The sequence below is a fragment of the Halichoerus grypus genome, chromosome 14 (genome assembly GCF_964656455.1).
Source record: "Halichoerus grypus chromosome 14, mHalGry1.hap1.1, whole genome shotgun sequence".
Taxonomy (NCBI): domain Eukaryota; kingdom Metazoa; phylum Chordata; class Mammalia; order Carnivora; family Phocidae; genus Halichoerus; species Halichoerus grypus.
In genome coordinates this window covers 59,897,200-59,920,041 of record NC_135725.1, presented here as the reverse complement: position 1 = coordinate 59,920,041, position 22,842 = coordinate 59,897,200, and the positions used below count along the sequence as shown (strand labels likewise).

The following is a 22,842-nucleotide window of genomic DNA, read 5'->3' as shown; positions in this document are numbered from 1 at the left end:
CACCAGAAAAACCCCAAATGCTGAGGAATAAACTTCACTTTAAACTCCACTAAGGACATGAAAGAGGGGCACCTGGGTGGCTCAGTCATTAAGCGTCTGCCTTCAGCTCAGGTCATGATCCCAGGGTCCTGGGATCGAGCCCCGCATTGGGCTCTCTGCTCTGCGGGAAGCCTGCTTCTCCCTCTCCCTCTCCCCCTGCTTGTGTTCCCTCTCTTGCTGTGTCTCTCTCTGTCAAATAAATAAATAAAATCTTAAAAAAAAAAAATAAAATAAACTCCACTAAGGACATAAAAGAATAAATGGAGAGATATAACTTGTTCTTGGGCAGGAAAACTCAATATCATAAAGATGTCAGTTTTCCCTAAGTAATCTACTCATTCGCAATCCCAATCGAACTAGGGCAGAATTTTTCTTTTTTTTGGAACATGTCTAAATGACACAAAATACTGGAAGAATAAGCACTCAAGGATAGCTAAAAAATTCTGAAATAGAGAAATGAGCAAAAGTCGTAGCCTATTTAAAAACATTATGATAAAACAGCAGCAATTAAAACAATTTTTTGTTTTTGTTTTTTACAGTTTATTTATTTATTTATTTAAGTAATCTCTACACCCAGTGTGGGGCTTGAACTCACAACCCAGAGATCAAGAGTCATTCCCTCTCCTGACTGAGCCAGCCAGGCGCCGCTAAAGCTATTTGTAACTGAAACTAAAGTAAACAGACAAATATAATAGCATAAAGACTCCTTAAATGGATCCAAATTATATGTGGGTGTTTATAAATGTAGTATTTCTTTTGTTTTGTTTTGTTTTTGTTCTTTTTTAATTTAATTTTATTATGTTATGTTAATCACCATACATTACATCATTAGTTTTTGGTGTAGTGTTCCATGATTCATTGTTTGCGTATAACACCCAGTGCTCCATTCAATACGTGTCCTCTTTATCAAATCAGTAAAAATAAATCATTCAGTTAATGGTGTTCGGACAACTGGGTTTGTTGGATAGATACCCCACTTTTTATAACAAAAAAAAATTCCAAGTTGATCTAAACTTCGTAAAAAATGAAACCAATAATAAACTAGAAAAAAACGAGGGATACTTTTTATAATCTTAGAGTGGAGAAAGCTTTAAAAATCTGTTCCAAATTATAAAAGACAAAGAAAAAATAATACAAATGGCAGTTAAAAATGTAAGTCTTTTGGGGCGCCTGGGTGGCTCAGTTGGTTAAGCGACTGCCTTCGGCTCAGGTCATGATCCTGGAGTCCCTGGATCGAGTCCCGCATCGGGCTCCCTGCTCGGCAGGGAGTCTGCTTCTCCCTCTGACCCTCCCTCCTCTCATGTGCTTGCTCTCTCATTCTCTCTCTCTCAAATAAATAAATAAAAAAATCTTTAAAAAAAAAAAAAAAAAAAAAAATGTAAGTCTTTTGTATGTGATGTAAAATTCAGAATTATTTATAATGGCAAACAAATGGAAACAATGCAGTGTCTGTCAATAGGAGCTGGTTAAATAAATTATGGCTCCTTCATAGCACAAAATACTATGCAACCGATTAAACCAATTAAAAAGAATTAAGTAGAGCTGTCTATGCCAAAATGACTAAATGTCCAAGATATATTTTTAAGTAAATAAATCCTTTGTAAAATACTGTGTGAAGTATGATCCCGTTGGTGTGGAAAAATATAAAGGACACACACACAGAGGCACGGGCACACACAGGCAGGTCAGAGGCTTGTAGATTCCCTAGTCCTTCCCCTGCTTTATGAGGCATTGTGATTTTGGGGTTCTCTGCCCAGTCCCAGCCAGCATCCCCTTGGGATAGCAGATATTAACAATGCCCCTTTACTCTCCTAAAATAAAGTTCATAAAAACAATCTTCACATCTGATTTCAAATAAAATAAAAATAACGCCTTAATTATGAGATACAGGAAGAAAGTGAAATTGTTTATAATTAAATACTATGTACTTTGGGGGCGCCTGGGTGCCAGTTGGTTAAGCATCTGCCTTTAGTTAGGGTCTTGATCCCAGAGTTCTGGGATTGAGCCCCAAGTTGGGCTCCCAGCTCAGTGGCGAATCTGCTTCTCCCTCTCCCTCTGTGCCGCGGCTCATGCTCTCTCATTCTCTTTCTATCTCAAATAAATAAATAAAATCTTTAAAAAAATACTATGTACTTTGATAAGTAAATACTCTGCCTGATTAAACTGCAAGACATAATGAAGTAGTTCAGGGCCTGCCCCGTGCACAGAATCACTGTGAACGCCACAGCCCTGAGCAGGCTTAGGGACTCGTACTTACTCATACAGTGAGCATGATTTTATGAATAGGTGAGGAACTCCTGGCAAAGTTCCAAGTAAAATATTAAGGTACAAGCTTTGCTCGGTTTACACAGTCATTGCATTCCTAGAAAATTCAGTGTATATTAAGACCATGGAAATTGCAAGTTCACATTTATATGCAAATGAAGTTCAGTGCTAGATTTAAATAATTATAAACAGATTTTTCACCTGTCCTGTTGGGCAGGACATGACAGTCGTGCAAGATGAAAGGAAACTTCACAGTGGGGACTGTTCCACCGCAAGGCAGTGATGCCTCTCAATCGTTGAAAAGCCCCAACAAATTTTCCAAACACCCTCTAGGGGGCAGTTGCTGACCCCACTGAGAAGCGCTAGAACACCTTGAAGGAATGCCCCCAAGAGCTGTTAGGATGGCCTCCATGTGACCATGGGGCAGTGATTGAATTCCACTTGTGTTCGTGGATGTGTTGACACAGTTCTGAACTCTACGGGGAGACCAGCCCCACGCCTTACCTTCTCTGCTCCCCACAGAGCCCAGAGCGTAGTTGGTGCTCAGCTGGATTGTGAGCCAGCCCAGGGCTCTAGCTGGAGTCCGGGGGAGGGGTCAGTGGGGGTGGGGTGGGGGAGGTGGCCTCCATCCTGCTCCATCTCGGCCCTTACACTCCGTGCTGTGCAGGGAAGATCTCATTAGAGAACAAGTCGATTTCTCTCCATCGTTTATATGCCACATTAAATATTAAGTTAAACTCCTGCTTTACCAGCCAGGGCCACGGTTCAGAAACTGCTCACCATTTGCAAACCAGTGACATGGCCAGCTCATTTCTGCATCATCAGCAGTTTGGGACCATCCTGATTGGGACTAATTATCTGCAGGTGTGTCCTTGGGCCACAGGCCTGCCGATGGAGCAGCCACTGCGCCTACCTGCCAGGGAGGACAGCGGGTGGGATGCCAGGCTCCCTGCTTCTGCTCACCTCCCTACTGCTGAAGGACCCAGCAGTCTTGCCCTCAGCGCTGCCCACCTGACCTTTGCCTGGAAGAACAAAGGAACGGGGGTAGCCTGTATCCTTGCCAGCCTTCTTCCCCTGAGCACCATCTTTTTGCATCAGCTGTTAGAATGGAGGGAGGAGACCGAGGGAGGCTTCTTCTCCTCAAATAAGTTTGGTGTGGTGGAGGGCCAGGGGGAGCCCTGGGCACTGTCCCCTCTAAGCAAAAGAGACCATAGCGGGGCTGCAGATGAGCACCCACAAAGACAGAATGATGCTAAGTCCCTAAGACCAGCAGCTCTGATTTGCTGTACCCCTAGGTTCAACATTTGGAGCCTCAATACCCCAGACTTGGCAGCCCAAGAAAGCCCTCTGCCTCTGCCTTTTTCATCAGCAATAGCTGAAGACTGGAGGAAAGAGCACTAGATTGGGAGTCAGAGGAATGGGCGTAAGCCTGGACTTTCCCACTTAATTGTCCTATCCTTCAGCAAAAAGATTGTCTTCTGGGCCTCAGTTTTCCTGTCTATGAAATGGGGATGGTGATTCCTGCCCTGCATGTCTCCTTTGGCTGTTGCAAGGATATAATGAGACAGCGTGGGGAGAGAGTTTGAGAACCTTGACAGGGGCATCTGAGGATGTGTGGGTAGTTGAGGGAGAAGGTAATCTGGAGGGTCCAGGAGCCCGTGTTGGCACTTCCCAGCCTCCCTCAGGACAAACATCTCGACCACAGATGGGCAGGGTGGGAGGGTCATGCAGTCCAACTGCTCACCTGATAGCTGGGGAGACCCAGGTCCAGACAGGGGAGGTGACTTGCTCAAGGTCACATCCAGTGAGTTAGAGCTGGAACTAGGGCTCACTCAGAGCCCTGACCTTTGTGGCCTGCTGCCATTATGTGGTGGGATGGACCAAAAAAAAAAAAAAAAAAAAATCCCAGTCTAAATTTCCAGAGGGCATTTCTTCTAGCATGTAATTGAGAATGTCAGCAGGAAAGCCAGACTGCTTAGCTTGAAGCCCAATGTCACCATATTCTGGCTGGCTGACCTTGGGCGGGTTACTAACCTCCATGCCCAAGTTCCCATCTATAAAACAAAGCCCAGACAGAACACGCTCATAGGCTTCCTGTGAGGATAACATGCATGGTCCATGCAGAGTCTTAGCACAGTGCTTGGCACCTATATACACTCAACAGATGGTAGTGATTAGTGTGTTTCTGGGCTTTTGTTCCAAAAAGTCTGGCCAGTGCCAAGCCACTCTGAATGGCTAACCACTTGTTCATCTGTCCACGGGGAGCACTTCCTCGGATCTGTTTGTCATGGGCCTTTGAGGCTCAGTCAGACCCAACGAAATACCTCAGAGTGAAATCATAACGAATAGCAAAAACTAAAATATGAGAAATTCCTTATGTATCCAGTCTGCCAAAGATGCCCCCAAAAATATAATTAAAGCTACAATATAGCATCATATCTTATAACCAAGGGCTCAGCCCTGGAGCTTGCCTAGGAATCCCATGGACAATGCTGGGGTGTCAAAGTTGTGTGCGCTGGAAAAGAGCAAAACATGAATAGTTACTGTGTACTGGACTCCCACCATGTGCCCAGCTGGAGGACGATGGTTGTCCTGGTGGCCAGTCCCTGCCCTCACCGGCTTACCTGCTGGGAAGAGCCAGACAATTCACAGCAACCAGAGGGGAAAAAACTTAATTTCGTCATGGCTCGTGTTTTGGAGAAACCTGGTTGAAGAGAAATGGTGAGTGGGGGTGGGGAACAAAGCAGAGCCTCTCTAAAAGGGTGGCATTTGATCTGAGATCCCAGTGATGAGAAGCTTTGGGAAGATTTGGGGGAAAGGTATTCCTGACAAGATCCAGCCTCAGTAGATGCCTTTTAACTGTAAAATGAATGAGTGAGTGAGATTTGGAAAGGGTGGGACTGTTTCTTAGTTCTCTCTCTGCTGCTAGTGGGGCCCAGCCCATAATCAGGCTTTAGGGGCTCTTAAAATCAGTGGGAATTAACTTCACAGGTTAGGCGGCCCCTCTCTTCACCCACCCAAGGATTTTTCTACATCAGGGCTTGGTTACCTCTGGTGATGGGGATTTCACCACCTCAAAGGCAAAGAATCTTCAAGCAGTACTTACCTGAAGCCGTTCTCCACTGAAGTGATTTTGATTTCTTTTCCCACTAGCAACCCCAGCCTGAAGGGTCTGCAAAGTCCAGATAGGCATCTACGCTATGAACTCATAGACCCAGCCACGGCCCAACACCTCCCTCAGCTGGCATTCTGTATACCCACAGTGCAGCCCAAAGGTTGTTTGGTCTGCATAGTGTTTTTTAAACTTTAAAAAAAAAAAAAGCTTAGATTAACATTTTAAAGATCAGAGGAGAACAACCCAAATGTCCATCAGGGAACTGTTGAAGTCAGGAGTAGTTTAGCCATCCACTGCACTGTTGTACAACTGTAGGAAAGAATGAGGATGCTCTCTATGTCCTGGTAGGAAAGGATCTTCGAGATACATTATTCATGAACAAAGCAAGACTAGTGTGTACAGAATGCTACCTTTTGTGTAAAGAACAGAAGGACAATGGGAATGCATATTTGTATTTGTGCACACATGCATAAAGAAACCCTAGAAGGATACTCGGGAACTTAATAACCATGTTTAGGCAGAAGCAGTGAACTGGGTATGGGAAGAGGACTTTTTACCAAATACCATTTACATGTTTAATTTTTCAAATGTCAATATGTGACTATCAAAAAGTTAAATTTAAAAGTGCCTGAAAGTCAGGAGATTTAACATAAAGATTAAAACGTCTCACTTGTCTTGGAAAATTGAAAATCTTGTCCCCCTTGGGTCCACATTGCCATATAGCCACGCTCGGTAGAGCTGTGAGTGGCCGCCCCTCTGGGTGGTGTGGCGATCTCCCGTTTGCCCTGGACTCCTGGGCAGCTCAGTCATTTACCAGGCCAGCCACTGCTGTGGGCTTATGAGTTCTTGACTTTGCTCCAGCCCCTATCATTCCTCGCCTCCTCTTGTTCCTACTCCTGCCCCCACAGAAAATCCCTCTGTGAAGCCAGGAAGGGCTGCCCACAGGCTGTCCAACTGGCCTTGCCTGTGTCTGACTCCAGGCCTTCGCCCAGGCCGTTCTGCCTGCCTGGAATGGCTTTCCCCAAATGTCAGCTCAGCGTGGAACCCATCCCGTGGGGAAGGCCTGGGGTGCTGAGTATAAGTTCTCGAGAACGTGCAACAACACGGTATTTCATCCCAGTGTAGTGATGTCACATTCTCTCCAAATGAAATGTTGTGCTTCAGGGGACCACACCTGTAGAGAAAACTCAGCATGTGAGATTGGAACTTTCCCCAGAGATACAAGGCTATTCGCATTCTAGAAAGATTCAAGGTGAATCCGATTAGGGTTTAAAGTATTTGGTTTGGGATTGTTAAATAGACTTACAGTTATAGATTCTATAGACACCTGGAATTTTGGAATCTTAGTGTTTGGAAGGATATTCAGAGGTTCAGAGAAGCTGAAGGTCTGATCATTTTGAAGCCAAAATGAAATTCAGGTATCTCCATAATTAAAATGCACATCAAAGGAAAATATGATTTGCTTTCAGGTTAGCACAGTGTTCCTAAGAACTATTTGTTGAATAAATGAATTAATATTTGTGGAAATGCAATGTCAATTAAAAAAAATAACTTCAGCAGAAAGTGCCGTAGTTGTTTCTGACCTTGTATTTTGTAGGATAAAAATAAACAAAGCTGGATGGCCGTCCTGGTAATGCACTCATAGATTTTTACACTTGCGAGCAGCTTGGAAACCGACCTTTCCAAATAGCCTTCAAACATGTCTCTGGGCCTCCAGCTTCCCGGCCCACCCTGCTGTGATCCATCTTCCTAAAATAGCGATTTCATTAGCTTGTTCTCCTGGTCAGAGATCACACTGCCTTGCCATTATCTGGAGGAGAAAACATACCAAACTGTAGTGCCTGGCAACTTGCAGAGAGCTGCCATGCATCATTCAACCGCTTGCTCACTCATCTCTTTATCAAAACCCAGCATCTCCTTCCTGTCAGACCATAGCCTAGCCTGAGCCTCGAGGGTTGTAGAGTCCCTGCCCTCAACATGCTCATAGTCTGATGGGGGAGGCAAATGTACAAAGCAAAACAAAATAAACAAGAAAAAGAGAGATACCATGGGAGAAGCCATGGTATGTGAGGGCACCAAGGAGGGAATGGTGGCCTCTCTTTGACTGTGGGCTTTGGGGAACATTTTGTGGAGGAGGCCATGTCTAGGCTGTTCTGGGAGAGCCTGGGACTCCAAGCTTCTGTTCTGAAGCTTGGTTTGTTCTCTTGCAATACCCCTTTCATAATTCCTTTAAAAAAAAACAAACATGTATTTATTTATCTGAGAGAGAGAGCACACGAGCAGGGAGAGGGGCAGTGGGAGAGAGAGAGAGAAAATCTCAAGCAGACTCTGTGCTGAGCATGGAGCCTGATGAGGGGCTCGATCTCAAGACCCTGAGACAAGAGTCAGACACTCAACCAACTGAGCCACCCAGGCGCCCCTCATGATTCCTTTTTAATCACAACATAATACATGTCCATGGTGCAATAAAGCCAAGTGGCACATAAGTGTATATAGCTGCATGTGACCATATCCCCTCACCCCATCCCTAACCTATTCTGCTGATGCCATCAGAGTCGGTTTGGTCTGTGTTCTTCCAGAAGCTCTTCTCTGCATATATATCAGATTATATACATGTGGTTTATTTCCTACAAATGGTTTTTTACTGCTCATACTGTTGTTCAATTTTTTGAAAATTTTATTCCATGTTTTATGGACACCCAACATGTCAATAGGGACAGAACTTCCATCCTCTCTAATGTTCTGGATGAATCATCATGAACTTTTCTCAAGCAATACAGGTTGGAGGGTCCATGTTTTCAGGGCTAAGGGGTGAATCTCTATCAGCATTTGATACCGGGGCTTGCAGACAGAGAAGGACAGGGTCCAGGAAGGAGGGCAGGCAGGGTACCTTGTCCCCCAGCGCTGGTGGCATAAGACAGCTGACTTGGGGCCCTGCAGCATCTCCTATGCTCAGGGCTGTGGGGGGTGAGGTGTGGTTGCTAGGAGCACATCAGGGAAAGCCACAGGGAGGCAAGCTTTAGTTGAGTGCGAAGAACTTTTTAACAGTTTGAGCTCTCTGAAACTGGAATAGGCTGCCTCAGGAGATAATAACAATGATAGTGAATATTGAGCATTTGTTATGTGCTTTGCTTCATTTCATCCCTCATTCTGTGAAACATAGGTACTCTTTTTGTCCCAGCTATCAGTTAAAGAAACTGCTTGAGGTCACACATCAGCAAGTAGCAGAGCTGGTTTTTCTCCTGACTTCTGCACTCTGTGGTTTCTATTGGTAGTAAGCTCCATGTCATCAGAGGTATCCAAGCAGAGCTCTCCACGTTCACCCGCAGCACAGTTACACTAGCAGCCCCTGGGGTCCGTGGAAGCTGATCAAACTGCACCATCTCTCATATAGACTCTGGAGCCAGACTGCCTGTCTTTAGATCCCAGCTCTGCCCCTTGTGATTTGGTGACCTCATTTGCTCAATTGTTTGTGTGTGAGTGTGTATGCCTCAGCTTCCTCATCTATAAAATGGGGATAGAAACTTGTTCTGTGATAAAATAAGTTATTTTCAAAACCACCAAAAACACTGCTTGGAACACCGTAAGTGCTATGTGTTGATTTAAAATTTTTGATTAAAAATAAAATAAAATTTTGGAACTCAGGAAAACAACCTGAGCCAGAGAGCCTCGGGGTCCTCCACAGCAAGAGGATGGTGAAAGAGCTTACTAGGGGTGGGACCTGTCCAGCCTGGAGCAGGCCGCATGGCTCCCCTCTTCTGAGTGTTCCACTGGCCTCCTGAATTAGTTTTTAGCTGCTGCTATAACAAATTACCAGAAGCTTCGGGGCTTAAAACGACGTACATTTATTATCTTAACCATTCTGGGGGGCAGAAGTCCTAAAATCAAGGAACTGTATTTCAACTTGTGGAGGCTCTGGGTGGGGTGGGGGGAGGGGAGGAATCCTTTTATTTGCTTTTTCCAGCTTTTTCTAGGGGTTGCCAGCATTCCTTGGCTCATGACCCCTTACACCATCTTCAAAACCAGCAAGGTAGTATCTTTTTCTCCCCTTTGATTTCTGCTCCTGTTGTCACATTTTCTCTCTGTGACTCTGACTTTCCTATCTCCCACTGTAGAGACCCTTGGCTATTACATTGGGCCCACCTGGATAATCCAGGGTCACCTCCACATCTCAAAATTCCTGATCTAATCACATCTGCAAAGTCCCTTTTGCTTTGTAAGGTAGCATATTTATTCACAGGTTCTGGAGATGAGGGTGTGGGCATCTTTGGAGGGGTCATCATACTGTCTGCCACACCTCCCCAGTGCTCAATAGGAAAGTCTCCTAGAGGACTCCACATCCCCTCACACCTGACCTGACTCACCATCTGGGAGGGAATCAGGCACCTCCTTTGCTCTGTGTCTGCCTGACCTGTCCCCATGACGTCTTCCAGTGCTGCTGGTCCTTACTCGGTCTCCATCTGCCCCACTGTCATGACAATTGTACCCTCCCCAGGTTGCCCAGGGTCAAGAGACTGGACTTTTGGTGCTGGATGAGCCCTTAGGGATCATCTAGTGCAACTCCCTTGGTGAGCAGATAGGAACACTGAGGACTGAGAACTCAGGGTCTCCGAAAGGAAGACAGATCTGGAATCCACATCCCTTGACTCCTATTCTAGTGCTCCTCCCTCCATGCCAGACTTAACCTTCGATCCTTCCAGAACAGGATTATTTCCCTTTCCCATCCTTGTTTCTCAGCCCGACTGGTTACTGCCATCTGTCTACCTCATCTATGACTCTGTCCATGGAACCCTTTATCCAGGCCTGTGTTTTTTGTTTGTTTTGTTTTTTTAACCACTGTCCAACCCTGCCATGCCTGGTGTGACTCCAAGCCTTTTGCTTCTGCTGGTTTCTCTGCTTAGAATGCTTGTCATTTGCCCAGAGGTGGCGGCAGTCTGCCTTAAAAGGAGGAGCCCTGGGCTGACTGGAGTCAGGATCACAGGTCTTCATCCCAGCTCTGCCATGCTCCTTGCTGGCTTTGGGGACACCTTCACCTGCCCGAGCCTCAGTTTTCACATCTGCTAATGGGAATTACAATCTGGGCTCATCCCTTCATGCAGGACTGTGGTGAAGTGCACATGAGCCCTAAGTCGTAAGCTGTGCCCTTTCTTGTGACTTCATGGAGCCTGTGCCACCCTGACTGTGCCAAGTGCTCAGGTCCCATCTCCCAACAAGAGGGAAGATGTGAGCCGATGGAGGGTTTTGCCTATCAAAGGCTTTTGTGACGCCTGCTGAGGAACTGAGGAGCCAGCAGGCCTGCCAGCAGTCTCTGCCTGAATGCCTTCAGGGATTGTCCCCGGGGAGCAGTCCCCAGGTGCTACCTCCTCCAGGAAGTCCTCCTACTTACCCCACAATCAGAGTGATGTCCCCCTCACCTGGCCCCTGGGGATCAACGAATCTATTATTCTGTTGTGCCTTGATATGTGATTCTTTGTTACTAGCCTAACTTTCTCCTTAGACTACGAGGTTCTGAAAGATATCTGCTTTCCCCACAACAGCCTAGCATGGAACTTGAACATAGTAGGTACTCAGGAAGTGTTTGATGCATGGATGGATGGATGAACAAGTGAGCTGTCCACTGTGATTCATTGTTACTAATTGCCCCAAACACTACCATCCTAGGTTATTACCAAGATTATCAACCTTGTAGGTTATGATTCATACATTCATAGCACTCTGATGAGCATAAGACACATTTGAGTGCAAGGTATTATCACAATTATTTCTTTCCAAATGCATTAACTTCTACTGGCCTGCCACTTTTTTCCCCCCAGTGTTCACAGCCCAGAAAAAGCCTCTCTCTAATTTATCTCAGTTAGCTCTTATTTTCATTCACTGAGGGGCTGTAGAATTCTACTCTCACCTTAGATCTTCTATAAATGTTTGGTAAGGCTGGTTTCAGCATGGATCCTTACGGGCACCTGTTGTATGTCCGACTTGCCCATCCAGAGATGTGTTTACCTTTCCAGACCCACTGCTTCCTTTTGTAAGTCTCTGTTAACCCAGGCCTGAGAAGGTGTCACATGCTCACCTCAAGGGTAGGGTGGTCACATAGTCTATCTGGGGAGTCGGCTCTAGGGTGGGGGCAAGGGTAAGAGCCTTCTCTCCAGAGCTCATCTCAATCCTGAACAGGATCCAAGAAGCCAGAGTCACCAGCAGGAGTGATAATACTTGCCTCCCACTCACTAGGCACCAGGAATCATTCTAAGCACTTTATATATGTTAACTTGTCTAGTCTGCCTAACTACCCTATGAGAGAGTTAGTCTTGTTACCCCCATTTAACTGATGCAAAAACTGAGGCACAGAGGAGCACAGAAATTTGCTTAAGGTCACACAGCAACTACGTGGTGGAGCCAGGTTTCAAAGGCAAGTAGTCAGATTCCAGCAGGCACACCCTTGACCACCGTGCCACACTCTTTCTCACCAGCCTGGCGTCAGTGGCCAGCAGGAGATCTGACCAGAGGAGCTCTGAGTCAGGCAGAGCCTCATGTGGAGAACAGACCACAGACAAGATTGATGGGTGGATCAGGGCCACATATGATGGTCGTGGCTGACGTGGCTCTTTCCCAGCTGGCTTGGCAGGATTACAGTATCTTTTATAACCAGGAGTGTCAGTCTGGATAGTTGCTCAAAAGGTATTATTGCCCAAAAGAAGACCGTAGCTGGCACAGCTAGCCATGTGTGCCAAAAAGGGGATAGATTAAAACAAAACAAAACAAAACACCTGTGGTTTTATTATTATCTTTAAATCTCTTTCGTACTAATGAGGCTGATGGAGTAAAAGACTCCCATAGAACCCAGCCTGAAGCCACAGAGCCCAGGGTATGGCTCCCTGTCCCCCTCCGGTCCCAGAGCCCGTTTCAGCTGGCTCCTACCCCAGGCTCAGCGAGCCTGGCCTGTGTTAGTCTGGGCTGCCTGGAGCATGCCCAGCAACTGCCCAGCTTCTCTGTGGGCTGAGCGCACCTCTGGCAGGGACTGGCCCAGCCCATGGCACCCCCCGGAGGAATCCCTTCTTTGACCTTTGTAATTATTCCTGCTCAATCTTCCTTCGTGTTTTTTTCCTCCCCCCACCCCCCCTTCCGAGGTGCTCGACTCCTGCACTCTCTCCAGTGTATTAAGGATGTGAGTGAAATTGATGACTGGGATGTCTCAGGTCTTTATGATGATGAATGACTTTCACTGCCAAAGCTTTTATTGTCTGTGATTTGGGAAGAAGGGGGAACTGATATATCAAGACTGCCTGTCACACCATTTAATACAGTTATAAATCCTGACGTCACTAACTGGTGGTCAGGAGCTGGAGAATTCCACCGGCTGCCACTTGGCTGAGAGCCTTTATGGATTTTTTCCCCTCGCCTTTCTTTGCTTGACTGTCACAATTGTGTTTTGGGAGGGGGGATGGGAACAGCTGGATGATGACTTTAAATATCCCAGGGGCAACCTGGGTCAGAGTGGAAAGTGGGAGTCCTCCCTACCCTAAAGGAAGGAGGAGATGGTGGGCCTTTGATTCTAAGGTGAGCAAGGAAATTGTTCAGTGAAGCCAAATTCTAAAAGTACGCAAATATCTTCCTGCATTACTGTAAAGGGTGAGACACGCTTACTGATTGATTTCACATCTGTTATCTTCAGATCTTACTTCCATCCTTGGGAGGGTGGCAGGGAGAGGCTTGACCCCCCTGTTAAAGAAGAAACTGAGGCTCAGTAAGGCAAAGTGGTTTGGCCAAGGTTATGCCACACTAGGCAGATGCAGAAGGCAGCTCCCTGGGTGAAGCCAACAGAACATCGCCGTTAGGAACTTCGAGCATAGCGTCAGACAATGCTGGGTTCCAGCCCTAGACTCCCCCCTGTCTAGCTGCTGATCTTGGGAATGCCCCTTCAATTCTCTGACCCTCAATTTCCTCACCTGGAAATGGGAATAACACTTTCCTCATAGGGTTTTTGTGAGAATGACATGAGATGATGTGTGTAAGATTCTTATGAGGTTTCTGCCCCGTCAGAAGTGCTCAAGAAGTGTTATTTTAAAGGTGAAACTGGGAGAGAAGGATGTGGTAGGTGTCAAAGGAGCAAGAGGAGGGCCACTAGGCCTTTCTGAGGTTGTGCGGGGAGGTGACCAAGGAAAGCTTCCTGTAGGAGGTGAAACGTGAGCTGATTGGAATGAGTAGGAATTAGCCAGGCTGCAAGGGCAGGAAGGAAAAGCATACGAGGCAGAGGGAACATGACTAACACAGAAACCACATAGGAAGTGCAAGCAGCTCCAGGAGGGGGGAGACCCCTGCTGGACCTGGGAGAGGGTTCAGACCAGGGAGGCTACCATGACCTGAGATCATAACCTCCAGATGTCGGGTGTGCGGGGAGCCTTGAGCTTTAAGGAGGGAGTAGCATCTTCAAAAAAGTCTCTCTGGGGTCTTGACAGAGGGTGGACATAATGAGGACAAGACTCAGCAGGAAAGCCCAATCCCTTGAAGGTGGTTGTAAACGTCCAGGAGAGAAAGGATGAGGACCTGGACCCAGGTGGCGGAGATGAAGATGGAGAAAACATTTTGAGGGGTAGAATTGGGGACAGGTGAGGTGCAGAAGGGAGGGTGGCTCCCCTGGCTGGAGTTTGGGGGACTGGGTGAATAATGGAGCCACCAGCTGAGACAAAGACAACTGGAAGAGGAGCTGGTTCGGATACTCCCAACTTTGCGGTATCCCGGGGACACCGGGTGGGAACCCCCAGCAAGCAGTGGGGGAGGGGGCAGGGCCAGGGATGAGGATTTGGAAGTCGTGTGCCTGGAGGAGACGAGTCACCCAGGAAAGATGGGTAGAGAGGAGCAGAGATCTAGGAAGAGGTCCTGGGGAAACACCGATGACTGGAGAGAGGGAGCCATGGAGAAGCCCGGGAGGAGGAGATTTACGAAGGACAAAGCAGACCACCACTGCCTTCCACCTTGGACGCTGTAGCAGTCACAGCTCTTAGTGGAGACCAACAGAATTTTCTCCGGCTGCTTAAGCAGAAAAGGGATCTTCCAGAGGATATTAGGACACTCAAGAGGCTTGGAGGTTTCACAGCCAGGAACCTACACCTCAGGACTGCTCCCGTGGAGATGCCACACCGTGGCCTGTGGACACACAGCCCTCGGCTTACACTGCTCTCACTGGACCCCGGATGTCGCCACTAGAACCTGCGCCTCAGCAGGTGGACTTGCATGGGCGTCTACTTCCTCGGGTCACTAGCGTCTGGATTAACAACTCACACCATGTGTCCACTTGGCCGAGCCAGGACAGTGCCTCTACCCTGGGCTGCAAGGGAGGCTAGGAGATCAAGCGTCTGGCTTCTGCCTCAAGGAAACTGAACTCTCAAGGGAGAAAATTCCCAAAAGAGGAGTGTTCAGTGGTATCAGGTCGCCAAAAACCTTTGAAGAATTAGGGAGTGAGCAGAGATCCAAGATAAGAAGAGCTGAAAAGCCTCCCTTGACGGTGGCAGTTAGGAGGGCCTTGTTCTTGGAGTCATTTATCGACTGTAGTCAGCCCCTTCCCACAGGATTTGAGGTATCATTAAGTTCAAACCCAAGGACATCGGCAGATAGGCCAGAGACCAGGGACAGAAAGGGGGAAAGGATTGTAGCTGATGCCAGGAGAGCCCCGGTGGGGAGGGGCAGCTGGACCTGGAGGCTGTGGGGTCAGGCTGTTTTTTCTGGTTTTGAGTGGCCTTTGGCGAGTGGCTGGCCTGGGAGGAGGAGTCGGGCAAAGGGCCCAGCGCCAACCCAGGGGTGGCTGGGAGGCATTTCCCTTTGCTAGAACTTGGGTAGCTTCCAAGTGTTGGCTGCTGGCTTATCTTCAGCACAGAGGATCAAAAGTATCACCTGGCAGACTTGATGAGAAAGCTTCTTGTTCTTAAGAAACAGGGCACAAAAATCCCTAGCACCTGACATGCTGGGCCCGGAAGAGTGGCTTGGAAAACGTTTTCCGAGCAAATGAATGAATGAATGAACCAGGAAGCACTTGTTTGGCCTCAGCTCTGTGCTGAGCTTTGTGCCAGCACCGTGGGGAACCGTGAACAGGGCCCGGTCCCTGTCCAGGAGGGTTCGGTCTAGTGTCCGTGTGGAGCCAGCCCCCCCCAGGCAGTCTGACAAGCGCTGTGACGTGGAGCTGGGCGCGGCGGCTCCGAGAGCTCTAAGGAGGGAGCATATAACTTCGGGTGGGCAGGGCAAGGTGGGGCATCTGGGAAGCTTTTCTACAGGAGGTGACGTTGGTGGAGTTTGCCGGTGCTGCGAGGGTGGGCCAGGAACGTTTGCGCAGGCATGGAGGTGAGGTGGGGAAAAAGCTAGCTGTTCAGGGCTGGAGTGGGGGTGGGGGCTGGAGGCTACACTACTCCATTAGGAATGGAGGGTAGCAAGGGGTTTGGACTTGATCCAGAGGCGGTGGGGAGCCATTAGGGGTGGGAGCAGAGGCTCTGGTGTGTTGGAGGAGGAGCCTGGGGCCAGGCAGGGAGGCAGTTGTGGGGCAGGGGGCGGCGGAGTCTGAACTGGGGTCAGAGTTGACTGTGGATGCAGGGAGGCTGCGACTTGGTCCCCCTGGGGGTGTTGGTGGGAGAAGTTGGGCCTGTGGGTGCCAGGGTGTCCAGGCTGGGCCTTTTTGCCCAGGGCCACTCGGAGCCTGCTGGGTGCCCTCATTATGCCGCTCACGGGCGGTGAGAGACGAGAGCAGCAATTGAGACGCCGGCTGCCTCCTGCTGGTGTGCGGAGCGCCGGGCAAACCACATGAGATCCCATCTCGCGCATAATGTGCATCCGAGGACAAAATTAGATTGAGAAGTAAATGGAGCCGAAAATTTCCAAAGCATTTCCCGTCAAGAAGCTGTTTGATTGCGTGTTTTAATTCTCAGAGTCCTCCTGCCCAGTGAGGTTCATTTTGGTGGGGATGGCTGGAGCCTGAAGGAGCTTGACCTGGGGCCCGGGACGGAGGTCGGGGGAGAGGCCAGGCTCCATGTCCTGGGTGACCTGGCCAAGGTGGCAAGCACTGGCCCGTCCGACTTTAAAACTCGAACTGATGGCACACTGGGTTACACATGTGAGTGTTTCCTTTTTTTTTTCCCCCAGAAGGCTCTGTCTTCCTCTTCATTCCCTCCTTCTCTCCTTCCTCCATTCCCAAGCCCAAGAAGCCAGGGAGGCAGGGCAAGGGTAACTACTCCGCTTTGCAGATTTGGAAAGCGAGGCTCAGCCAGGTGCAATCATTTGTTGGTAGCACAGAGGGAGGAAGTCAGTGGAATATCCTGTGAAGTCTGATTCCTGTGTGTGCTCCCCTACCTGTCCCTGACCACAAAGGTCAATAAACATAAAGATGGGATGAAATCTCTCTCTGTCTCTCACGCATGCGTGCATGCACACACATACAGCAAATTTTGAAACACAGAAATGCCGGGCGTCTCTGGGCAGAAAGCTGGCTTGTCCTCTCAGTGGCTGCCCCTCTCTGGCCCCGGTCCACTCGCTGCACCTGCTCCCCGAGGAGGATTCAGCCCCCTCTTCGGAGCAGATGAGGATGCCTGCATCTTTAGGCATGTTCACCGAGGAAAGCGTTCTGTTCACTTCATTAGGAACATTTGGGCTCAGACTAACTGGAAGAAAAGAAAAAAATGTAGGATCGGTTTCTTGAGCTTGAGGGGTGTTCTGAGAGGGGGAAGAGGCAGGAAGTGAATAGAGAAAACAAGAAAAGGAAATTTGGATCAGAGACCATGGTGGTTCTGGAGCCCAGGCCTGGCTGTGCATGGCTCTCTGGGCAAGGCCTGGCCCGGGAGCCTCTTCACTAACCTGCGGGATAGGCAATTCGTGATCTTCGACCATTTTTCAATCTTAAAATTTTTGCCAAGAAGACTTTTGTTCAGATAAAACCTTCATGGGAAGCTCGTTATATAAACCAGTTAGAAACAAGGTTCACTGATTAAGGGAGTGGGAGTCCCAGAGGCCCTGAAGGCCCCCCAAGAGGACCAGCGGAACCCAGCTGGAACCCCCTGCACTGGTCGACCCCTAGCATCCTCTGGGCCCTGGTGCTTCCCACTTCCCAAGTGGCTTAGAGCCAGTGTGAAGTCAGCTCACAGAACAAGTGCGCCCTTTGCTCAAGTTGGCTCTCAGTTCCCACCTCTGGGACCCCGACTGTCTCATATTGCACCCCAGCCGCCTGCCCACTTCACCCCAACCTCTCTGCCTGCGCCTGAGGACTTTCCGACCCAGTCTCAAGCACCCGGCTCCCGGAGGCTCGCCCACGGGTGTGAGGGGACCCACCGGTACTGCCCACCTCCCATAACTCAGCCTGAGCCCCAATCCCGACCCCCCTGCAGGAACCCTACCCACGGAGGCACAGTTCCAGCACCTTCTCCAGCGAGCCTGCAGTCCAGCTGCTGGAATTGAATCTCAGGTCTGCTCTTTGCTATGTGCGGGATCTTGGGCAGGACTCTGAGCCTCTCTGAGCCTCAGTTTCCCCAGCTGTGGGCACTGAGATGGTAAATAACCAGCAAATTGAACCCAAGCCTAACTGACTCATGCACTTGCCCCCAAATAATGCAGCCGGCTCAGTAGTGCTCCCTCCCCATGTTACACGAAGCACTCTCACTTCTGTGATCCCCTTTGGGACTCTGTAGCCCATGGAGGAGGCAGGGCAGGGCAGGGCTGATTCCAGAACTGGCAATGGCTGGCAAGCAAGAGCCCGAGCTACCCTGGGCCTCTCAGAAGCCCTGGCCCTTGATTCAGCCTCTCCGGAAGGGGAGCGCCGGGGAGGGAGGGGCCGGTGCCTCTGCAGCCTGCCGCGCCAGCAGTGCAATGTAATGCGTGTTCTCTGCAGCACATTAATTTGCCATGCACCCTGGGAGGTGCCTCTGTGGGGTGGGCTTGGTTCTCTCTGACAAGCAGTGCACCTGCCCAGCCTGCCTCTAATGTGTGGCCTTGCTGTTTGGGGAAACAATTGGAGGGGCGGGAGGCTTGTCTGGTTGGGGCTTTCTCAGTTCCAGGCCTGGATTCCTGTGATGTCCACTCTCCTGTTACCCTCTGGACCAGAAGTGGACCAGCTGAGGCACAGGTTTAGGATTTGTGATGGGCCTCAGTCCCTTTACAAGAGATCAGAAGCCCATCTGAGGCTTTTCTGGCTTAAACATTTGCCTATTGACTATTAGACTAAACAGCCTGTCAGCCAGGTATGAAAGTAGGGTGGAGACCCTGGTCATATGCATTCCTCACATCTCTGGCATTGTTTGGTCTCCCAGGTGGCTGGTCTGGGATTGGGACTCAGGTTCCCAGATGAAAATGTTCAGAGAAGGGAGAGGACCTGCCTGAAGGCACCGTGAGGAAGTGGAGGGCTTTCTGACTCAGTGCCAGGCTGGCTGTGCCTATCTTCACATACGACCCTCCAGCCCTCACCTGACCCCCTAGGCTGAAAGGTCTAGTAGGTCCCTCCCACCATGTTTTTCTTCATTTCAAACCCATCCTCGACGAGGAACTTGGTAGTGGCTGCCGGGGGATTCTAATCCTGCCCCACTGCCTCCGCCTGGCCCCATTCCCACCCGTGCAGGCTTGGGCATGTTACTTCACCTCTCTAAGCCTCTGCTGCTTCCTCTGAATACTGGAGGTAGTGACAGGCATGTCAGTCATGTGGGAGCACTTTCATGGCCTGACTCTTTTAGTCCTTTCAAGCAGTCTCGGGAGGTGGTGTTATCATTAGCCCCATTTTATAGATGAGGAAATGGAGGTGTATCTTGCTCAAAGTTACAGAGCAATCAGTGAATAGCAGAGCAGGATTTGGATCCTGGCAGCATGCTCCTGGAGTCTGTGCCCTTAACCGCTATGCTCGGCCTCTCAACACCACCACCACCACTAATAGTAATGATCTCTCCCTTACAGGATTGTCTTGATTAAAGGAGATCATGTGCACAAAGCACTTGGAAGAGCGTCTGGCAGATAGAGCTCCACTGAGCTAGCTTCTGCTGTCTGTCTGTCGCAGGTGTGCTCATGATTCCGCGGGCATGCGCAGTGGTGGGTGGGTGAGAGGTTCTGAGGCTTTCCACCTTCATGTGAAGTCCTGTTGCCTTCTTCACTCGGCCTCTTTCATATTTCGGTCTCCGGTGTTTTACGAGGGCGCGGGAGCGGGCAGGAGCGGGGCACAAAGGACGATGGCAGCAGGAAGATGCAGTGTGTGCGTGGCGTAGGGAGTGGGCAGTGGGGGGACTCGAGGCCAGGCACTGAGCTCCCCAGGTGAGCACAGTCACCCCACTGGAGGGGAACTGTTGGGGTGCTCTTCCCCCTTCCTTAAACATGCGAGGAAAGGGAGCCTGGGGCATCTGCCCAAGGTCACACAGCTGGAGCGAGACAGCGCTCGGGACCCGGTGCTCCTGGCTGATGGCGTGCCTGTTGCTGTGTCAGCAGAGTGGGGAGCCACTGTGCATGTGACAGCAGCCTGATGGCAGCGGAGTGCGCTTCGGAGACTGGTCTGGTTGCACGCTCAGGGAGCTCCGGAACGATGATGGCATTATTGAGTGCCCACTCTGTGCCAGGCCCTGTGCCAGGGGCTTGACGTACATTTGTTAACTTGATCCACTCAGCAACTCTATGAGGCAGATCTTTGTTTATAGATGAGAAAACTGAGACACAGAGAGGCTAAGCAACTCTCAAGACCACACAGCCAGTAAGTGTGGAGCCAGGGTCTGGATCGATATGCCCGCCTGTGCCCTTGTCCCTAACCACTATTCCACACTGCCCCCCTTTACAGAGATGTAATGTTCCCCCTGTCCAGAAGGCCACCTCAGGGGAACTCAGTGCTTTCTGTGTATTTCATTAGTTCATTCCATTTTCCATTTAGCAATCATCTTGGGTTTTTTTTGTTTTGTTCTGTTTTCTGTTTTAGAGAGAGAGAGAACATATGACTGGGGATGGGTAGGGGCAGAGAGAGGGAGAGAGAGAATCTTAAGCAGGCTCCATGCCCAGCACGGAGCCCAACGTGGGACTCGATCTCACAACCCTGAGATCAGCTGAAATCAAGAGTCGGATGCTCAACCGACTGAGCCACCCAGGTGCCCTGCAATCATCTTAGTTTATGTAGAATCCAACTCTCAGCAAGACAGACTTTCCCAGCCGTTAGAATTGGGAAGTGTGTTCTGCATTAGCAACCTGGGGGTGGGAAAATGTGATGAGATTGCCCTTAGCCCTGAATCGGCAGTGTGTGTGTGGCGGGAGAGGACTGGGACACCTCCAAGTTTTAGTCCAGCCATGGGACTCCATGATTCTGAAATGTTAGGAGGCCAAAGTACCTTTTCAATATTCTCCGGCAAGCGTGGGTAGGCGCACACCATAACCAGGAATGGATGCATGGTGGGTCTCCATCAGCAAGCTAATCTCCTGGCGGTGTTTTCTGTTACCCCGCACTCTACAAGGGTTCTCCAAGGACCCATCCTGGACTGAAATGGACAATTGGGCTTTTCTCCATCTGCTCCATCTGATTATATAGGTCCCAAGCCAACTTTCAAAACACTTGTTTGTCATATCAGTTTCTCAGATAAGGGATGCACATAATCATCCTAGAGGGACATAAGCTCACCCTTCCCCAGTGACAGCACCCAGCTTCATCTCTGTGCACCAGCTGCCCTGCTGAACCTCGCCTGATGCGGCGGCAAAGCCCCTGGAGCTCTGTAAGCAGGCAGCTTGCCCTTCTACCAAGCACCCCAGACTGTTGAGGTTTGGACTTTATGTCTGATTATATTGTCTTCCTGTCTCTATCCTTGCTGCTCACCTGTCACCTGTCACTTCTCCTAATGTCAGTTTGCCTGGCTCTAAAATTCTCTCTCCCCCTTTTTATTCTGCTGTTTTCAATCTGCTGGGGGCTGGGCAACCAAGCCACTGAGCTCTTTGGAACTGTGTGCCAATGAGGATTGGACCTTCTAGAGCTGGTGCCCAGAGGGACTCTAGGGACAGGCTGTGTGCCCACCTTTCGGCTACTCATAGCCAGATGGTCAGGGCTGAGATTGTTTGATGGCACGTTTCAGCATGGCAGGATATCATGGTATTTCCTGTCTATGTGAGGGCTGGATGCCGGCTTGGGGGTAGCCTGGTGGGACTCTGAGCTGTGACTATGTGACTTGGCCAAGGTGCTCCTGCCATCATCATGCTGTCCTCAAAAGGAAGAAGTTCCTTCTGATACAGCTCTAGCCTGAGACCTGCCGAGGTGGGAGCAGAGGATGGGGAGGAATTGTGCTCTTTGTGCATCTTGGATTCATTATTATCTCTCCCTGGAGACCGTGAGTGGGCCTCTGGGGCACAGACAGTGTCTGGTTCTTAAGAAAAAGTTAATTTTAAATCAAAAAGTTAATTTCGAATAAAAAAGTAATACATGCGTACAGTTAAATATTCAAACCATACAGAAAAATATAAAATGAAAACTCTCTCTCCCCCAACCTCAGTCCTCTCATCCATAGCCCCTCACCCCAAAGTTAAGTGCCTTGTGTATACTTTAATGTTTTAATGCATCTATCAGCATATAGCTTTTGCTTTTTACTAGCACAAATGGAATCATACTGTACACAGTGTTCTTCTGTACTTTGTTTTATTCACACAATAATGTGTCTTGGAGCTCTTTCCTCAATGCACACATTCACATCTGCCTCATTTTTCAAAACTCTGTAACTTCCTCCATAGTGAAGCATCATAATTTATTTAACCCAGCAGTATGATAGACATCTGTATTGTGCCCCCCACCCCAACCCCAGTCTCTCTTCCTTCCACTAAATGTAAATCTTGGTATACTTTTCTGTGTATTTCCATCAGTAAAGTTCTAGAAGTAGACCTGCCGGTCAAAGGAGAGGTGTGTTTTGTATTCTGAAATTCGCCTATTGAAGGAGAATAATGTGGAGAGGGGGGTGGTAGAGGTACAGGACTCGAGCACCAGGAGGCCTCAGTTTGCACCCAGCTCCGCCTCTTTCTGGCTAGGGATCGTACCGCACAGTGGGGATTTTAAAGGTTTAGATCTCCCAGGGCGGCTCTGTAGCTTAGATGAGATATTACATACAAAGCACTTAGAGTGGTGCCTGGCGCATGGCAAGAGCAGAATAAATGGTAACTGTTATTGTTGTGGATATTCTTATTACTATTATCATGCTCTCCGGGGTCCTCTGGAGCATTCGGGAATGTGCTTCAAAGTTAGTAGGTGTCAGATAATGCATGCATGAATGAGTGAACACATGAATGAATGAAGACATGAGCTAGCCCGCAGGTGCCCTCTCCATCTTCCTGCTGTAACTCTTGGCTTCCATGTATCCCTGGAGCAGTGCCTATCCTGGCAGGGAGGCCGGGAGCCAGGAGCATGGCAGAGCTGTTTTGCGGCCGCTCATTAGAACCCTGCCAGGTTTATTACGTTGGATCAACAGTTG

At 49.1% G+C, this 22,842-nt stretch overlaps 1 protein-coding gene across 6 annotated transcripts in view; it reads left to right on the top strand.

The window, feature by feature from the left end:
- The window catches only part of PAX5 (paired box 5), a 189,302-nt gene that overhangs the window by 108,800 nt on the left and 57,660 nt on the right, over positions 1 to 22,842 (top strand). The gene's annotated exons all lie outside the window — the stretch shown is intronic.